The 16,305-nt window shown below is 51.9% G+C and overlaps 1 protein-coding gene across 1 annotated transcript in view; it reads right to left on the bottom strand.

Moving 5' to 3' along the window:
• LOC137519279 (alanine aminotransferase 2-like) overlaps positions 1 to 15,945 on the bottom strand; it is a 76,001-nt gene extending 60,056 nt beyond the window's left edge. The window contains exon 1 of the mRNA XM_068238197.1: positions 15,927 to 15,945. The gene's annotated coding sequence lies outside the window, so the exon portion shown is untranslated. The remainder of the gene's footprint in view (positions 1 to 15,926) is intronic.
• Positions 15,946 to 16,305: the final 360 nt, after the last annotated feature.

The raw sequence follows: 16,305 nt of genomic DNA, 5'->3' as shown, positions 1-16,305 counted from the left end.
CACGGACTACTAGGCATTGGATTAATTAAGGCCATAGCAGCCCCTTCTTTATTTTCCAGTTAACAATATTCCAAAGCCATAATAATAACTCAACAACATAAACAAAGAGCTGGGGTAAAAGGGTCCGGAGGTACGAACTTCTCCACGTCAAAAACACACACGTGTGACATGCAGCCTTGTACCGGCCCCCAGCCGCGCAGCTCGGCTCAGGGACAGCTGCATGCCCCAAAGTCATCTCTCCCGTAGTTGCCATTAGGCCACCGGATTTGTCCCGCGACAAATCACCTTTCAAGATAAACCCACCTCCGGAGCCCCTTTTTCCCCTTCCACCACGAAAGGGCGTGACCCCTTATGCCCTTGAGGCCCCCAACCTTAGGGCTCTGTGGATACCATCCTCGATGCCCAGAGCCCATAAGTCCATCCCAATATCATTGAGGTGGACCCCATCCCTGCGCAGAAACAAACCAATTTCATCCTCTAGATCAAAATGCCGAATCGCCAACCCCCCATTCCGAATAAAGAAACGTGCCACCTCTTTATTTAACTTTATCCTTGCCTTATTGACCTTCGGTACCGAATTAGCCAATTTCCAAAACCCCCGTGCCACTATGTCCGACCAAACCGCGATGGTCTCGGGGAACAAGGACCGGATTCTTAAAAAATCAAATTTGATTTCCTTTATCACTAATCTAGTGGACCTGGCCGCCAAATCATTCCCCCCAACATGCAAAATTAAGATATCGGGGGCTCTGTCCTGACGCGCCAGTCTATGCAGTTCCGGTAGCAGGCTGGTCCAAACCATTCCAGGGAAGCCTATCCACCGGATACGAACCTGCTCCCTCGGGAAGCCGAGCTGACGGCCGTCCGGCCTCACATCAGCTCTTCTGGCACCCCTGCGAACATAGGAATGCCCCACGATCCACACGACCACCTGCGAACCTGCAACAAAAACAAAAGGAACTGACAGCAATCGCCTAAAACCCCTCAAAACACCCCCCACCTAAACTAAATGGGGTCTAACATAAGACTTGTACCTAGCTGATTCCCATCTCCCGATCTGCTTTATGATCCTCTCACTCAAACCCCAATGGGAAGCCTCTGTAGCTGCCCCAATCCTGAAAGAATGGGAGGCAAACTCCGTGGAAGGAAGGCCGAGACGGCCAAGGCACTTACGAAATACCGCCACAAACTGGAACCTGGACATAGACGTACCATCCAGGTGTGCAAAGAAAACCCGCGCCTGTGACGGGCGAGCTGCGACCATCCATTGCGCGTTCGCATGCGGACATAGCGACCCGCCGATCTGAAACAGAGTGATGGCTCGGCCCTTACCCGCCTGATCAGTTTTTGAGCGGGGTAAGTATACGACCACCGTGTCTGCCAGAACCGTAACGTGTTCCGCGAGAATGCCTCCCACTCCAGACTTATTACGACTCACCAATTCCCCTATCCTAAATGCACCGAAGAACGCCAACACAAATGCGGCCCGAAAAAGGCCACACTCGTAGCTTGAAGAACATAGACCCGGTAGCACCTCTGCCAACCTACCCAGTAACTCAAAAGTAACCGGGCGGCGAGACTCCCTGCGAACCACCCCCACCCGATAACCTTTTAACGCCTGCCTTACCCTAAAATCTTTTGTAACATCCACCATCCCCCTGACCTTAAACCAAAAAGCCAGAGCTGACAACTTTTTTGCCACCGCTGATGCTGCAATGCCGTCCACAAAATTCGTCCCCAGAAAATACAACAACAAACACAGCCGTTCCTCGTCCGAAGCACAACCTCCTACTTGCGTCATCAAAGCGTCCCACGCGTTCCACACCACCGTGTACGCTGCCGACGATGCCTCTGACAAGGATCGCCCGATCATACGGGACACCGCCCGAAAGGAATCCTCCACACCGTGGATGGGCAAGGAACCCCACGCTCTTCCGCTGTGGGAGCCGCGGCCCGGAATCTGTCCCACTGGAATCGAGAAAGTGCATCAGCAATCACATTGTCGACCCCAGGCAAATGCACAGCAAACAAGTAAATGTTCAAACGCAAACAATCCAACACCAGCTGCCGCATGAGGCTAATCACTGGAGGAGAAGACGCCGAGCAGCTGTTAATCGCCCCGACTACCCCCATGTTATCGCAATTGATCCTAACCCGTCTGTTAGCCAATTGGTGCCCCCAAATCTGAATTGCCACTACAATGGGGAGTAATTCTAACAACACCAAATTGGAAGTAAAACCAGCCTCCACCCAGGACCTATCCCAGGGGACCGCGCACCATTGCCCCGCAAAAAAGGCCCCAAAACCTTGAGAGCCCGACGCGTCCGTGAACAACTCTAACTCCGCATTACTCACCGTGTCTTTCATCCACAGGGATCTGCAATTGAAATCTGTCAGGAAGGTCAGCCACACTTGCAGATCAGCTTTGATATCCGCTGTCAACCGAAGGCGGTGATGTGGCGCGGATATCCCGGCTGTTGCCATAGCCAAACGCCTGCAGAATATACGCCCCATGGGCATGATCCTGCAGGCGAAGTTTAACTTACCCAGCACCGACTGCACCTCCCTCAATGTCATTTTCTTACACCTGATTGCCTCAGAAACAGATTGCTTGAGGTCCCTAACCTTATCGACTGGCAAGCTACATTCCATAGCAACAGTGTCTATGGTAATGCCAAGAAATTTTAACGAAGTCACGGGACCCTCTGTCTTCTCCTCGGCGAGTGGAACTCCAAATTGCTCACAGACATGCCGCATGGTAGCCACCGCATACGCACAGTCTGGCGAGCCCGCTGCCCCCATGAACAAAAAATCGTCAAGGTAGTGTATAACCGACTGAACACTCGACATGTCCTTCACCACCCACTCCAAAAATGTACTAAAACACTCAAAAAACGCACATGAAATGGAGCACCCCATGGGTAAGCATCTGTCCACAAAATACTCACCTTTCCAGAAACATCCCAACAAACGGAAACTGGAAGGATGAACCGGCAACAACCTGAAAGCCGATTCTATATCAGTTTTTGCCAAGAGCGCTCCCTGTCCCAAACGTCTAACCCAACACAATGCCGCGTCGAACGATGTGTACATCACGGACGTGTCGCCCTCCGATAAGCCGTCATTAACCGATGACCCACGAGGAAAAGACAGGTGATGTATCAAGCGGAACGACCCTGGTTCTTTTTTGGGAACCACGCCGAGTGGGGACACAATCAAATTAACCAATGGGCGAGATGAAAAGGGGCCCGCCAGGCGACCCGCCAACACTTCTTTCTCAATTTTCTTATCTACAAGGCTAGGGAACTCGTAAGCCGATTTTAAATTCCTAAAAGGGGGTTCCGACCGCAATGAACAACTACTTGGGATCCGAAAACCCTCCTCAAAACCCGCCCTCAAGAACTCTGCAGCCTCCCGATCAGGATACCTGTTTAGAAAGCCCGCCATCTCCACCCCCTTCACCGGCGTCGTCCCTTTTTCGCATAGAATCCCCAGACTTCGCCCAATCAAATTAACCAATGGGCGAGATGAAAAGGGGCCCGCCAGGCGACCCGCCAACACTTCTTTCTCAATTTTCTTATCTACAAGGCTAGGGAACTCGTAAGCCGATTTTAAATTCCTAAAAGGGGGTTCCGACCGCAATGAACAACTACTTGGGATCCGAAAACCCTCCTCAAAACCCGCCCTCAAGAACTCTGCAGCCTCCCGATCAGGATACCTGTTTAGAAAGCCCGCCATCTCCACCCCCTTCACCGGCGTCGTCCCTTTTTCGCATAGAATCCCCAGACTTCGCCCTTCGCTGCTTATAACATCTTGACGCCGTATGAGAGCCTCCGCAATTGGAGCACTCGTGTTTGAAGCGGCAGGACTGACCGAAACGACAGGATCCGTCGTTGAACTGCCAACAAACACCCTTCCCTCGGGTGGCCAGCTGGCCAGCAGGGGCCGACCCGCCGGCAACCGCGGGAAAGGACTGACGAGACCGAGACGGGATCATCAACCGCATCCACAATGTGATGTCCTTGTGATTCTTCTCGTCGGGCTTGCCTTTATCCAAATTAAACTTTTCCAAAAGGAGGAGCGAAAATATTTCAATATATTCGCCCTTCCAAATCCGTTCCTTTACCTCTTGCTTCAAATGGGAACCCAGGAGGCCATTGAAGCAAACGTAAAGCTCCGCGTGTGACGCGTCCACCAAACGCACCTGACCTGCCCCATGAATCGCTGAGGAATCACTCCCAGTAGTGTCCGTTTGCACTGCCACCTCTGACTGGACCCCACTGGCGACCTGCGCCACCGGCGACGCCACTAAAACTACCCCCTTAGCCGCTGGTCCTGCCAGCGGAGGCGGCAACACCCCCAAGGACCCCGAGTGTGTAACCGCTGCGGGCGCTGAGGGAGCCCACGCACCTATCGGTGACACGGGGGAGCCCAGTGGCAACAAACCCGTCGCAGCCACCCCAGGAGGTGAAGGCTGCGCCTGTCCTAACTGCGGCCTTGCTGCTGCTAGTAGGTTACCGTCCCCCCCTTGTCTCCCCCCACAAATCCCCAAAAGTAACGTGGCTAAAGCGTTAACCGCTGCTAAACCGGCCTCACCTGGCTGCTCCGGACGCACGTCCCTGCCAGCCGTCACTCCGGATCCACTCGCTGCGTTGCCATCGTCCTCCGCTGCCGAGTCCTCTTCGGAAGCAGAGCCGTCCCTGGCTGGTAGGCCCCTGCTGTGCTGATCGTGCCGGGCCTGCTGTCTCTGTGAGTCCCTGCTCTTGCCCCTCCTGGAGGAACCTCCTTGCTTGCGCTTTCCAGTGGAGCTCCTGCTCCCACCATGTGCCTGCTGGGACACCGCCGCGGGGGGAGGGGCGGCACCCGTCTGCATGGGGTCCTTCTGCTGGGCCCGCTTAGTCTGCCGCGCCGCGCGGGGACTAAGGGCCGCATCACCTCTGGCCGACTGCCCCTGGGAGGAACTGGCTGTGCCGGATGTCCCTTCTCCTGCCGACTCACGCTGCTGCTGGGCGGGATTCCTCCCACCAGACCCCTTGGTTTTAGAGGTGCGCTTCGCGGGGGGAGGTGGAGGGTCCCGAGGGGGGCTCCCTGAACGGCGCCTGGCTCTGGCTTGAGGCTCCGGGCTGAGACGCTCCGGAGGCCTGGACTTCCTTCTCCCACCTGCCTGTGCGGGTGGAGCGCTGGGTGCCGCAGCCGCGGCTGGCTCGCTGGTCGTCCCCGCCTCCGCTGATGCGCCCACTCCCATGGCCGCCAACTGCACGTGGACCCAGGTCGGGCCCCTCGATTCTGCTTCTGCCCGGATCCTGGTCACGAGGCGCTCCAAGTCCTCCATAGTCTCCGGGGCACGGGTAGACGGTCCACACGCAGCTTCTTCCATCACGCTGCAGTGACCGGATGTGCCCGCCCCCTTGTTCCCGCCTCCTATCCGGAATCCGCACTCCTCCCCAGACCAACCACCCGCCTTGCCCTACATTAACTTCCTGCCCCTGCATTAACCCCCTGCCTACCTAACCCACTAACCGGGAAGACGGCTACCCCATCATGCCCGGGCCCTCCGCACTACGTTTCCCTGCGGCTCCAGGCCCTATCTGTCCTGTCAGGGAGATGTTTTTTTTTTCTTTTTTCTTTACCTTTAAAAACAAAATAAGAATATGGGATTCCACAAAGGTCCTGTTTAGGGTTAAAGCTATAGGTGCAGTTGTTTTTGTTATGAATATGTGTTTTGGCTCAAGTTGGTTATTTCTGATGTCACCACATCATCTCTACTGCATTCAAGTCAGGACTCTACATACCAACCATGTTCCTTCTCCTCATCTATTCAGATGATTTCATTGCGTTGGGATATGCTAACTGTTCTTTCATGTTCTCTGTATCCAGTAATACATTTTGTATGACAAGAGAACATTCAGAGTTGTTTATACATAACGCAGCATTATATAACACAGGATTCAGTGTAAGGACTGAACAACAATACATTCCTAAATCAGTGTGTACCTCCACCTTGCTGCAGAGCAGACCTGTTTCTCACAGCTAAAACATTCTGTGAATGAATTTCAAAGATTCCAAACCCAACATCCCCTGCAAGTGCCGCTTGCAAGGGTTACACCTCCTCATCAGAAGAGAGGCAAATCATCCATAGGGCAACCTAGGCAGTTACCTAGGGCCTGGGGAGAGTCTAGGGGGGCAGGTGGATGCTTCCCCACAGAATGTTACTAAAAAAGCCAGGGGACCATCAGCGGTGGGAAATACTGCTTACTTGCCCAGGGCCCAATTTCATCTTAATGCTTTTTTGCAAGAGAACACGTGAAAGGATCTCACGCTGCGCATACTGGCAGGGAAGTCAATAGCATAAGTGACATCGTTGATCTTCCTAGTTACTGGGAATGGACCCACATACCTGGGCCCCAACTTAGCCGAGGGCTGTTTCAAGGTCAAGTGACGTGTGGACACCCAGACTAAATCTCCTGGCAAAAACCTCCACTCTAAGGAACGTCTCTTGTCAGCTTGACCTTTTTGACTTTGAAACGCCTTCTCCAAATTATTTTTCACAATCCACCATATATCTTTAAATGACCTTTGCCAGGCCTCCAGAGCTGGAAACGAAATGGAGGCGACTGGCAATGGGGAGAATTTAGGCAACTTCCCGGTCACTACCTGGAATGGACAAAATCCTGAAGAGGAACTTTTCAAATTATTGTGCGCAAATTCTGCGAAGAGTAAAAACTTGACCCAATCATTTTGCGCCTCCCCTAAGTGCTGGACCAATGGCAGGTGGTGAAAATGTCAGCTGACCCACCTGGTCAGCTGACCCTTTTCTGGCTGTCATATAAGCTCTGCCTCTCAGCGCGCGCGCGCGTCCTTCTGAACCTGTGTGGACTAGCAGTCCCAGCCACACCAGACATGTCTTGTAATGTAACCACTGATTCAGGCGCGGGGACCACCGCCCCGCTCTCTAAGCAAACGGCGGTTTCCCCGCGTCCAGCCGCAATGTCAGCTGCTTTGCCATGCGTGCAATCCGCTGCATCCAACGCGGACTCCATCGCTCTGCCCATGCGGCATGCGGCGGTTTCTTCGCGTTGTGCCGCCATGTTAGACGCGGAAACAGCCGCCTCACTCTGAGCCCTTGTGGCGGCTTTTCCGCGTTTCCTCACAAAAAGGTTATAACTTCCAATCGTTCTTCCTGCTGAATGTCCAGTCTAATGATGCGCCATGAAATGGTTTGCTTAATATCAGCTCTGTCCTCCTGGAAACAGAGCATTGTGGGATGGGTTTACCAGGAAGTCTCTCTGCTCCCCACAACAGCCAATAAGAATCCGCTATATCAGCTAAAAGGTGAAACTGACTGGTTGCCCTGAGCAACTGACTCCTCCTCCAAACTTCTCTACTGGTCTTCCTACATCAGAGGCGTGGCAAGGAGAGTGGTCTACACAGTCAGGGAGCCGCCATTCAATAATTGAGCAAAGAGTCATTATAAGTGGCTGAGAAAGGCCTGAGCTACAATGTGTCACATTTAATAAAACTGACGGCTGTGTTTTATGAAGAAGAAAAACAAATTACACACAGCTGATGAGTTTTGCTGAAGCACATGGATGTGTGACATGATGCATGCACTGTGGGCTCGTATCTCTGCTCAGGCATGCACAGGGGCAAATGGGGAGCCCATTGCTGCGCCTGCCGTATGGATGTGTGACGTGATGCATGTGCTGTGCGCTCATATCTCTGCTCAGACATGCACAGGGAGAATGGGGAGCCCATTGCTGTGCCTGCCGGATGGATGTGTGACGTGATGCATGTGCTGTGCGCTCATATCTCTGCTCAGGCATGCACGGGGAGAATGGGGAGCCCATTGCTGTGCCTGCCGGATGGATGTGTGACGTGATGCATGTGCTGTGCGCTCGTATCTCTGCTCAGGCATGCACAGGGGCGAATGAGGAGCCCATTGCTGTGCCTGCCAGGTGGATGTATGATGTGATGCATGCACTGTGGGCTCGTACCTCTGCATGGGGGCTGATGGGGAGCTTATTGCTGTGCCCACCGGATACATTATTCACTAAAAGCACAACTGACCTGAGAGGGATATGGAGCTGACATTATTAAACAATGCACATTGTCTGACTGTCCTGCTGATCCTCTACTCCTAATACTTTTAGCCATAGCCCCTGAACAAGCATGCAGCAGATCAGGTGATCTGACTGAAGTGTGACTGGATTAGCTGCATGCTTGTTTCTGGTGCGTGATATAGCCACTGTTGCAGGCAAAGAGATCAGCAGGACTGGCAAGCAACTGGTATTGTTTAACAGTATACTCACCCCAGTATACTCCTCTACATACAGCCAGTCACCTCAGTATGCTCCCATGTGCAGCCAGTCACCCCAGTATGCGCCTATGTACAGCCAGTCACCCCAGTATGCCCCTATGTACAGCTAGTCACCCAAGTATGCTCCTATGTACAACCAGTCACCCCAGTATGCTCCTATGTACAGCCAGGCACCCCAGTATGCTCCTATGTACAGCCAGTCACCCCAGTATTCTCCTATGTACAGCCAGTCACCCCATTATGCTCCTATGTACAGCCGGTCACCCCAGTATGCTCCTATGTACAGCCGGTCACCCCAGTATTCTCCTATGTACAGCCAGTCACCCCAGTATGCTCCTATGTACAGCCGGTCACCCCAGTATGCCCCTATGTACAGCCGGTCACCCCAGTATGCTCCTATATACAGGATCTTCTAAAAAAATTAGCATATTGTGATAAAGTTCATTATTTTCTGTAATGTACTGATAAATATTAGACTTTCATATATTTAAGATTCATTACGCACAACTGAAGTAGTTCAAGCCTTTTATTGTTTTTCTTATTGATGATTTTGGCATACAGCTCATGAAAACCCAAATTTCCTATCTCAAAAAATTAGCATATTTCATTCGACCGACCAATAAAAGAGTCAACCTTCAAATAATTATGTTCAGTTATGCACTCAATACTTGGTCGGGAATCCTTTTGCAGAAATGACTGCTTCAATGCGGCGTGGCATGGAGGCAATCAGCCTGTGGCACTGCTCAGGTGTTATGGAGGCCCAGGATGCTTCGATAGCGGCCTTAAGCTCATCCAGAGTGTTGGTTCTTGCGTCTCTTTACTTTCTGTTCACAATATCCCACAGATTCTCTATGGGGTTCAGGTCAGGATAGTTGGCAGGCCAATTGAGCACAGTAATACCATGGTCAGTAAACCATTTACCAGTGGATTTGGCACTGTGAGCAGGTGCCAGATCGTGCTGAAAAATGAAATCTTCATCTCCATAACGCTTTTCAGCAGATGGAAGCATGAAGTGCTCCAAAATCTCCTGATAGCTAGCTGCATTGACCCTGCCCTTGATAAAACACAGTGGATCAACACCAGCAGCAGACATGGCACCCCAGACCATCACTGACTGTGGGTACTTGACACTGGACTTCAGGCATTTTGGCATTTCTCTCTCCCCAGTCTTCCTCCAGACTCTGGCACCTTGATTTGCGAATGAAATGCAAAAGTTGCTTTCATCCGAAAAAAGTACTTTGGACCACTGAGCAACAGTCCAGTGCTGCTTGTGCAGTGCAGAGTGATTCTCTGCGTTCCCAGTAGAGTTGGGCCGAACGGTTCGCCTGCGAACGGTTCCATGCGAACTTCCGTGGTTCGCGTTCGCGTCCCGCAGGCGAACCTTTGCGGAAGTTCGGTTCGCCCCATAATGCACATGGAGGGTCAACTTTGACCCTCTACATCACAGTCAGCAGGCCCAGTGTAGCCAATTAGGCTACACTAGCCCCTGGAGCCCCACCCCCCTTATATAAGGCAGGCAAGCGGCGGCCATTACGGTCACTCGTGTGCCTGCATTAGTGAGAGTAGGGCGAGCTGCTGCAGACTGTCTCTCATGGGGAAAGATTAGTTAGGCTTAGCTTGTTCCTGGCTGCATACCTGTTCTGTGAACCCACCACTGCATACCTGTTCTGTGAACCCACCACTGCATACCTGTACTGTGAACCCACCACTGCATACCTGTTCAGTGAACCCACCACTGCATACCTGTTTTGTGAACCCACCACTGCATACCTGTACTGTGAACCCACCACTGCATACCTGTTCAGTGAACCCACCACTGCATACCTGTTCAGTGAACCCACCACTGCATACCTGTTCAGTGAACCTGCCACTGCATACCTGTTCTGTGAACCCACCACTGCATACCTGTTCTGTGAACCCTCCACTGCATACCTGTTCTGTGAACCCACCACTGCATACCTGTTCTGTGAACCCACCACTGCATACCTGTTGTGTTCAGTGAACCTGCCACTGCATACCTGTTCTGTTCAGTGGACCCGCCACTGTATACCTGTTCAGTGAACCCACCACTGCATACCTGTTGTGTTCAGTGAACCTGCCACTGCATACCTGTTCTGTGAACCCGCCACTGAATACCTGTTCTGTGAACCCGCCACTGTATACCTGTACTGCTCAGTGGACCCGCTACTGTATACCTGTTCTGTTCAGTGGACCCGCCACTGTATACCTGTTCTGTTCAGTGAACCCGCCACTGCATACCTGTTCTGTTCAGTGAACCTGCCAGTCACTGTTCTGTCATTCACCTACATCAGCCAGGCGACCACATGGGCTGTAAAGCCACCAAAACCTGCACTCTCGCCATGGTGCGCACCAGTCCAGCACGGCCGTCACTACACAAACAGCTGTTTGCGGTGCGTTACACGGTGAGTTTGGTGTGTCAGTGTGAAGCAGTACCTTAATTACACTACCTGATTGATGTATACACATGCAAGATGTTTTAAAGCACTTTAGGCCTGTCATTTAGCATTCAATGTGATTTCTGCCCTTAAACTGCTGCTTTGCGTCAAATCCAGATTTTTCCCGGGGACTTTTGGCGTGTATCCCACTCCGCCATGCCCCCCTCCAGGTGTTAGACCCCTTGAAACATCTTTTCCATCACTTTTGTGGCCAGCATAATTTTTTTTTTTTTTCAAAGTTCGCATCCCCATTGAAGTCTATTGCGGTTCGCAAACTTTAACGCGAACCGAACCTTCCGCGAAAGTTCGCGAACCCGGTTCGCGAACCTAAAATCGGAGGTTCGGCCCAAATCTAGTTCCCAGCCGCTATATCACCCTCTATGCTGCTATAGCATAGCAGAGGTTAAACTCCAAGACTGAATACAGAGAGATCCACCGCCTCTAACGCTAGGGCGAGTGCGATCCAAACCGACAGAGCGATTTTCTGTCAGCCACCGCTGGCGACAGAACATTTGAAACGGAAAGACAGAACGATTCACTACCGACAACCGCTGGCGACAGTGCAATCGCAAGGACAAGACAGAATAGGCATTACAAATTATAACACAATCCTGACTGCACTAAATAGGGATGCAAGGAGCACTCCCAAAGGGAACTACTCTAAGCTAGAAATAATAACCTACAATGAGCAGAGGGCTGAGACTCCAGATAAGTCAGCAGGAACAAACCATTATAACCAGCAGGGAATTCTGGGAGGAAATGGCATTTATACTGCAAGCCATCAAAGGAAGCAGCTAAGCAATTTGCATGACAACTGGATGCAAATTCCTCACCAGCAGAGCAACTCTGAAACTTGCAGAGTGAAGACAGGTCTCTTTTCCAGAGACCTGCAGCACTCAGACCTAAAAAATGGTCAAAAAGCTGTCTGCCAGTGCAGACAGCAGAGCAGATCATTACACAGTCACACCAGTATGCTCCTATGTACAGCCAGGCACCCCAGGATGCTCCTATGTACAGCCGGTCACCCCAGTATGCTCCTATGTACAGCCGGTCACCCCAGTATGCTCCTATGTACAGCCAATAAGCCCAGTATGCTCCTATGTACAGCCAATCACCCCAGTATGCTCCTGTGTACAGCCAGTTACCCCAGTATGCTCCTATGTACAGCCGGTCACCCCAGTATGCTCCTATTGTACAGCCAGTCACCCCAGTATGCTTTTTATGTACAGCCGGTCACCCCAGTATGCTCCCATGTACAGCCGGTCAGCCCAGTATGCTCCTATGTACAGCCGGTCACCCCAGTATGCTCCTATGTACAGCCGGTCACCCCAGTATGCTCCTATGTACAGCCGGTCACCCCAGTATGCCCCTATGTACAGCCGGTCACCCCAGTATGCTCCTATGTACAGCCGGTCACCCCAGTATGCCCCTATGTACAGCTGGTCACCCCAGTATGCTCCTATGTACAGCCAGGCACCCCAGGATGCTCCTATGTATAGCCGGTCACCCCATTATGCTCCTATGTACAGCTGGTCACCCCAGTATGCTCCTATGTACAGCCAGTCACCCCAGTATGCTCCTATATACATATACAGCCAGTCACCCCAGTATGTTCCTATGTACAGCCACTCACCCCAGTATGCTCCTATGTACAGCCGGTCACCCCAGTATGCCCCTATGTACAGCAGGGCACCCCAGTATGCCCCTATATACAGCCAGTCACACCAGTATGCTCCTATGTACAGCCGGTCACCCCGGTTTGCCCCTATGTACAGCTGGTCACCCCAGGATGCTCCTATGTACAGCCAGGCACCCCAGGATGCTCCTAGGTACAGCCGGTCACCCCAGTATGCTCCTATGTACAGCCGGTCACCCCAGTATGCTCCTATGTACAGCCAATCAGCCCAGTATGCTCCTATGTACAGCAAGTCACCCCAGTATGCTCCTATGTACAGCCAGTCACCCCAGTATGCTCCTATGTACAGCCATTCACCCCAGTATGCTCCTATGTACAGCCATTCACCCCAGTATGCTCCTATGTACAGCCAGTCACCCCAGTATGCTCCTATGTACAGCCAGTCACCCTAGTATGCCCCTATGTACAGCCAGTCACCCTAGTATGCTCCTATGTACAGCCAGTCACCCCAGTATGCTCCTATGTACAGCCAGTCACCCCAGTATGCTCCTATGTACAGCCAGTCACCCCAGTATGCTCCTATGTACAGCCAGTCACCCCAGTATGCTGCTATGTACAGCCAGTTATCCCAGTATGCTGCTATGTACAGCAAGTTGCCCCAGTATGCTCCTATGTACAGCCAGTCGCCCCAGTATGCTCCTATGTACAGCCGGTCACCCCAGTATGCTCCTATGTACAGCCGTCACCCCAGTATGCTCCTATGTACAGCCAGTCACCCTAGTATGCTCCTATGTACAGCCAGTCACCCTAGTATGCTCCTATGTACAGCCAGTCACCCTAGTATGCTCCTATGTACAGCCAGTCACCCCAGTATGATCCTATGTACAGCCAGTCACCCCATTATGCTAATATGTACAGCCGGTCACCCCAGCATGCTCCTATGTACAGCCAGTCACCCTAGTATGCTCCTATGTACAGCCAGTCACCCTAGTATGCTCCTATGTACAGCCAGTCACCCTAGTATGCTCCTATGTACAGCCAGTCACCCTAGTATGCTCCTATGTACAGCCAGTCACCCTAGTATGCTCCTATGTACAGCCAGTCACCCCATTATGCTAATAAGTACAGCCGGTCACCCCAGTATGCTCCTATGTACAGCCAGTCACCCTAGTATGCTCCTATGTACAGCCAGTCACCCTAGTATGCTCCTATGTACAGCCAGTCACCCTAGTATGCCCCTATGTACAGCCAGTCACCCTAGTATGCTCCTATGTACAGCCAGTCACCCTAGTATGCTCCTATGTACAGCCAGTCACCCCAGTATGCTCCTATGTACAGCCAGTCACCCCATTATGCTAATATGTACAGCCGGTCACCCCAGTATGCTCCTATGTACAGCCAGTCACCCTAGTATGCTCCTATGTACAGCCAGTCACCCTAGTATGCTCCTATGTACAGCCAGTCACCCTAGTATGCTCCTATGTACAGCCAGTCACCCTAGTATGCTCCTATGTACAGCCAGTCACCCTAGTATGCTCCTATGTACAGCCAGTCACCCTAGTATGCTCCTATGTACAGCCAGTCACCCCAGTATGCTCCTATGTACAGCCAGTCACCCCATTATGCTCCTATGTACAGCCGGTCACCCCAGTATACTCCTATGTACAGCCAGTCACCCCAGTATGCTCCTATGTACAGCCAGTCACCCCATTATGCTAATATGTACAGCCGGTCACCCCAGTATGCTCCTATGTACAGCCAGTCACCCTAGTATGCTCCTATGTACAGCCAGTCACCCTAGTATGCTCCTATGTACAACCAGTCACCCTAGTATGCTCCTATGTACAGCCAGTCACCCTAGTATGCTCCTATGTACAGCCAGTCACCCTAGTATGCTGCTATGTACAGCCAGTCACCCCATTATGCTAATATGTACAGCCGGTCACCCCAGTATGCTCCTATGTACAGCCAGTCACCCTAGTATGCTCCTATGTACAGCCAGTCACCCTAGTATGCTCCTATGTACAGCCAGTCACCCTAGTATACCCCTATGTACAGCCAGTCACCCTAGTATGCTCCTATGTACAGCCAGTCACCCTAGTATGCTCCTATGTACAGCCAGTCACCCCAGTATGCTCCTATGTACAGCCAGTCACCCCATTATGCTAATATGTACAGCCGGTCACCCCAGTATGCTCCTATGTACAGCCAGTCACCCTAGTATGCTCCTATGTACAGCCAGTCACCCTAGTATGCTCCTATGTACAGCCAGTCACCCTAGTATGCTCCTATGTACAGCCAGTCACCCTAGTATGCTCCTATGTACAGCCAGTCACCCTAGTATGCTCCTATGTACAGCCAGTCACCCTAGTATGCTCCTATGTACAGCCAGTCACCCCAGTATGCTCCTATGTACAGCCAGTCACCCCATTATGCTCCTATGTACAGCCGGTCACCCCAGTATACTCCTATGTACAGCCAGTCACCCCAGTATGCTCCTATGTACAGCCAGTCACCCTAGTATGCTCCTATGTACAGCCGTCACCCCAGTATGCTCCTATGTACAGCCAGTCACCCTAGTATGCTCCTATGTACAGCCAGTCACCCCAGTATGCTCCTATGTACAGCCAGTCACCCTAGTATGCTCCTATGTACAGCCAGTCACCAGGGACGGATCTAGGGGGGAGCAAGCAGGTCTCTTGCCCCAGGCGCAGTTTGCTGAATACTTAAAAAGGCGGCAAAATTTGGATGGGGAATGGCAGTTTAGGCGCCAAAACCTGACCTTGCCCCAGGCGCAACTTGGGGCAACTTGGTCTAGATCCGTCCCTGCCAGTCACCCTAGTATGCTCCTATGTAGAGCCAGTCACCCCAGTATGCTCCTATGTACAGCCAGTCACCCCAGTATGCTCCTATGTACAGCCAGTCACCCCAGTATGCTCCTATGTACAGCCAGTCACCCCAGTATGCTCCTGTGTACAGCCAGTCACCCCAGTATACTCCTATGTACAGCCAGTCACCCCATTATGCTCCTATGTACAGCCGGTCACCCCAGTATGCTCCTATGTACAGCCAGTCACCCCAGTATGCTCCTATGTACAGCCAGTCACCCCAGTATGCTCCTATGTACAGCCAGGCAGTCACCCCAGTATGCTCCTATGTACAGCCGGTCATCCCAGTATGCTCCTATGTACAGCCAGTCACCCTAGTATGCTCCTATGTACAGCCAGTCACCCCAGTATACTCCTATGTACAGCCAGTCACCCTGGTATGCTCCTATGTACAGCCAGGCACCCCAGTATACTCCTATGTACAGCCAGTCACCCCATTATGCTCCTATGTACAGCCGGTCATCCCAGTATGCTCCTATGTACAGCCAGTCACCCCATTATGCTCCTATGTACAGCCGGTCACCCCAGTATGCTCCTATATACATATACAGCCGGTCACCTCAGTATGCTCCTACGTACACGCACCCCCCCCCCCCAGTTACCCTGTTATGGGGTATTATGTAGCTTACCTGGTGCAGTGAGTGAGTTCAGCTGAGCAAAAGCCAGAGTGATAAAAGTTAGTAAAGAATTAATGATGAAGATGGCAGGACTAGTCTGGTTAATCTATAACTCACAGACACACATTAACCTCTGGACTGAAGGCTCATTATTGTAATCTGGTGCACAACCAGGGGCGTAGCAATAGGGGGTGCAGAGGTAGCGACCGCATCGGGGCCCTTGGGCCAGAGGGGCCCCGAAGGGCCCTCCCTCAACTGCAGTATTAGCTCTCTATTGGTCCTGTGCTGGTAATAATCACTTCTATAGATACTTTAAATAGTGCAAATCATTAACAAACTGTTGCCCATCTCCTTCTTGCACCTCTAACACTGTAGTTGCCATTGGCAGGGA

The sequence above is a fragment of the Hyperolius riggenbachi genome, chromosome 5, assembly GCF_040937935.1.
Source record: "Hyperolius riggenbachi isolate aHypRig1 chromosome 5, aHypRig1.pri, whole genome shotgun sequence".
NCBI lineage: Eukaryota > Metazoa > Chordata > Amphibia > Anura > Hyperoliidae > Hyperolius > Hyperolius riggenbachi.
This window is presented reverse-complemented; position numbering and strand designations above follow the sequence as displayed.